Source organism: Schistocerca cancellata, chromosome 10 (assembly GCF_023864275.1).
Source record: "Schistocerca cancellata isolate TAMUIC-IGC-003103 chromosome 10, iqSchCanc2.1, whole genome shotgun sequence".
NCBI classification, from domain to species: Eukaryota; Metazoa; Arthropoda; class Insecta; order Orthoptera; family Acrididae; genus Schistocerca; species Schistocerca cancellata.
Genome location: NC_064635.1, coordinates 123,051,379 through 123,056,130, shown reverse-complemented (window position 1 = coordinate 123,056,130; position 4,752 = coordinate 123,051,379). Strand labels below are relative to the sequence as shown.

Below are 4,752 nucleotides of genomic sequence, written 5' to 3'. Positions count from 1 at the left end.
ATTTGAGTATTTGCTCAGTGGCTTCTCGTATTACAAAACAGAATACTCTCTTGAGAAATGCTATATGTGCAGAAGGCAGGCAGACTATGACACTGCGATTTCTTGATACAGGAGAGAGATACTCTAGTTAACAATATAACACTCGAATATCACATTGCACATTTAACCGAAATAACTCCAAAAAGTGTGAAGCGGCGTATAAAGCACTGAAAGGGGAATACGTGACGGTAAATAAATATTTAGCGCACTATGTGGGCAATAAGAGCTATTTTTGTTCTTTAATAATTTAATTAATGGAATTAGGCAACGGCCTTGCCGCAGTGGATACACCGGTTCCCGTGAGATCACCGAAGTTAAGCGCTGTCGGGCGTGGCCAGCACTTGGATGGGTGACCATCCGGGCCGCCATGCGCTGTTGCCATTTTGAGGGGTACACTCAGCCACGTGATGCCAATTGAGGAGCTACTCGACCGAATAGTAGCGGCTGGGAGAGCGGTGTGCTGACCACATGCCCCTCCTATCCGCATCCTCAACTGAGGATGACACGGCGGTCGGATGGTCCCGATGGGTCACTTGTGGCCTGAAGACAGAGAGCTCAATTAATAGAATTAGTGTTCCAACAACTACAAAATTAATAACAAGCACGAAACAGATGAAGCGCTTTTTAACTTGTGGCACCCAGAGTTCAAAAATAGACAAAGTAGAATGGAAAGCTAAGAAACAATTTTTTTTATTTTAGAGTGCGGCCACATCCTCTATTCTGGCTTCCTGAAAAGGTGCCTGGATGTTACCAGATGTAGAGGCGGATGGCTGTAGCTGTGATTGTGGACATGAAGTCGCCTGGAGCATATACCATCTGGAGCATATACACACACAATTAATAGCATGCACTATGCCCCTTACTCAACCCCCCCCCTTCCTCACCATAGTCGAAGGAAGGTTACTAAAATAAAGAGTCAAAGAAGACGAACTACTTTTATGATCAAATCTACGGCGAGGCTCTAGATTTACCAGGTTTTGATGCTGTAAACATTCTGAAGGGACACTGACCACGGAAACTCACCATGTTTCATCCACCGTCAGATGCTCTGATTGGCTATAATAATGCAAGCAATAGCTTATTTTGAAGACAGACGAAGTTCCCTCTTATACCATCAAATTTCTTTTGACATAAATATCTGACATCAGCTTTGACAAAGAAATGTGATAGTGTAATACCGGCCAGCCCTGTGAGGGCTACTGGACTGACTGTAGTTATGGCGTAAGTGAACTTGGCATACTACATGTATTCCGGATCATATCTGACCCGACCGTACCAGTAATGATACTAATTTTACTACGAATCTGTTTCACACTTTTGATACGAAATAGCTCGCAAAGCCGCGTGGTTTAAGGCGCTATGTCACGGATTGCGCGGCTCCCCCCGCCGGAGGTTCGAGTCTTCCCTCGGGCATGGATGTGTATGTTGTTCTTAGCACAAGTTACTTCAAGTAGTGCGTAATTCTAGGGACCAATGACCTGAGCAGTTTGGCCCCTTAGGAATTCACGCACACATTTAGCTCAGAAACAACTGTTTCACACACCTGTGGTAGTTCTAGCTGAGTTTATCTCCAGGAGGACGGTGACTCTGACCTGAAAGGGTCTGTCTCAGAACCTGACGATGGAAGTCCTACGAGCAGTGATAAAGAAGAAGATATTTTCGACTGTGATGATGTGGTTGAGAGGTACAGGAGTGAAGAAGAAGGAACACAAGATAGATTAGGTACGAATGGCTCTGAGCACTATGGGACTTAACTTCTGAGGTCATCAGTCCCCTAGAAATTAGAACTACTTAAACCTAACTAACGTAAGGACATAACACACATCCATGCCCGAGGCAGGATTCGGACCTGCGACCGTAACGATAGATTAGGTATGGATGAGCATATAATCTGGATCGACAAGCCTTTACGTTCAAAATATTTCCTCAAATGTGATTACTGTGCCTGTATTAAAGGGAAGGTGCAAGGGATTACAGATGAAGAAAACATTATTTTCACTTTTTATGACCGATGAAATGATATAAAACATTGTTGGTCATACTAATTGTTGTGGATTGGCAAGAGAGCCAACCCTGCATGAGAGGAAGCCGAAAGGCACGCGTTTTAGCTCACGCAGGCTGGCATGAGGTCTGGAACAGGTCAAGGAAATTAGACTAGCAAAAAAGGACGTAGCTGTGGAATACTTTAATCCATAAATGGTGAACATCGCTCTTGACGGTACATGTTTTACAGCATCAATAGTAACTGGTAATGGCGCCTTGCTAGGTCGTAGAAAATGACGTAGCTGAAGGCTATGCTAACTATCGTCTCGGCAAATGAGAGCGTATTTTGTCAGTGGACCATAGCTAGCAAAGTCGGCTGTACAACTGGGGCGAGTCCTAGGAAGTGTCTCTAGACCTGTCGTGTGGCGGCGCTCCGTCTGCAATCACTGATAGTGGCGACACGCAGGTCCGGCGTATACTAACGGACCGCGGCCGATTTAAAGGCTACCACCTAGCAAGTGTGGTGTCTGGCGGTGACACCACACTAATAACGAAATGTAACACTCAAAGCTCAAGTATTGTGATCGCTGCAGTTCATTTTCACATCTGACAGATGTAACTGAGATAAAAGCTTTCATTGGTGTCTCTTCTTCATGAGTGGTGTCTTGAAAGATTCTGGCTTACGCCAAGATCACATTTTTTCCGACACCTATAGACCACTGATCTTTCGTTTTACTATGTCGCAGAAAAATTTATTATGTTCCTTCTAAAAATATTTGAGATCCGTGATAAAAGTATTGTAGGGAGTCGAGAAAGACTAAAGATAAATTTGCTGCGTTTCGGGAAATATAGGATACTTTTGTAAGCTATTGGTGGCATTATTATAGCCAGTCAGAGTATCTGACAGTGGATGAAGCATTGCTGAATTTCCGTGGTCGGTGTCCCTTCAGAATGTTTATAGCATCAAAACCTGATAAGTATGGTCTAAAAATAGTTTCACTGTGTGACGCCAGAACGTCGTATTTCATTTCAGGCATGGAATAAGAGCAAACAAACAAGAGGGATGATTTATCCATACCGACTCTGTATGTTTTTAAACTTACTGACTCAGTGACAGAAAGCATTCTAAATGTGACAACTGATAACTGATTCACATCATATGAGTTGGCATAGGAACTGTCTGAGAGAAAACTTACGGTAGTCGGTTCACTAAATAAAAATAAGCGTGACATACCGCTACCCCAGCTGGAAATGTAAAATTCGTCTATAAGAAAAAAGAGATGATGGTTTCTTTCTCCCATAGAAGGATTAAAAAAGTTATCCTGATATCAAAAATGCACCATAGTGGAACAAACAAGCAAGACAGAGATTGCTGATTTCCAAATTTTACAAAGGCAAGGCTACCAAACTGGAAATCCGAGGTTGGCCATTGAGATACTTCTTGGGAATGTTAGATATCGCAGCTGCTAATGTAACTTATGTGGTCCTTTGAAAGGCAGAAGCGAAAATGAATTTTGCGTCAAACGCATGTCTCGTGTATGTGGTGAGCATAAAATAACGTCGTGTGTTAGGTGCGTGACTGACGATTCTATTGAGGATACAGATACACGATATTCCTCTCTATTTCTGGACACGTTTCTCTTTTTCTTTATATTTTTTGTTTTGTCAAAAAAAGACAGGAATTGTGTTTCACTTTGTATAGGTAGATTTGACGACCACTAAGGGCTAACGGTTATGTCTGCGAAAGGGGCTATTGGCATGTAATATATTACCAATAAACTTTATTATTGAATAACAATAATATACTTACTGTGTACCTACATCCACACAAACCCCATCGAAGAGAGACCGTGCGGATCCGACGCGACCTTACCGTTGTAAGTAGGCTATTTATGTGTTTGTATGTTGACAGCGCTATGGAGTGCTCTGCATTAATAACTCTGACATCGCTGTGCGCACTCTGTAAGAGACTCTGTGGCTGGTCGGACTCGCAGTTGGAGGTGAACTGCCAGCAGTGATGGAAGCTGGGAATGAGTAGTTAACAGTGACGGAGGTTAGAGGTTACTAATTAGCAGTGTTGGAGGTTTGCAGTATTAGCGCAAGTGGACTGTCTGAATGTTGTATCCGTCATGGAGATTTATTACTGATGATTATATAATTTTTTTTAACTGGTTGTAACACGATTAAGGTAAAATCTGCTAAATATTTTGTTTGATTTGCAACAAAATCTTTCCTTTGCTAACCACACGCCTATTAGTAGTTAGAGCCTTCAGTAGTTAGAATTTCTTATTTAGCTGGCAGTATTGGCGCTTGTGACAGGCGAAATACCCTCAGACTTCAAGAAGAATATAATAATTCCAATCCCAACAACAGAAGGTGTTGACAGATGTGAAAATTACCGAACTATCAGTTTAATAAGTCACGGCTGCATAATACTAACGCGAATTCTCTACAGACGAATGGAAAAACTAGTAGAAGCCGACCTTGGGGAAGATGAGTTTGGATTCCGTAGAAATATTGGAACACATGAGGCAATACTGTCCTTACGACTTATCATAGAAGCTAGACTAATAAAAGGCAAACCTAGGTTTCTAGCATTTGTAGACTTAGAGAAAGCTTTTGACAATGTTGACTGGAATACTCTCTTTCAAATTCTGAAGGTGGCAGGGGTAAAATACATCGAGCGACAGACTATTTACAATTTGTACGGAAACCAGATGGCAGTTATAA

General features: G+C 42.2%; 1 pseudogene; it reads left to right on the top strand.

The window, feature by feature from the left end:
- The first annotated feature begins 302 nt into the window (after window positions 1-302).
- LOC126106988 (5S ribosomal RNA) lies at window positions 303-420 on the top strand (annotated as a pseudogene).
- The last annotated feature ends 4,332 nt before the right edge of the window (window positions 421-4,752 follow it).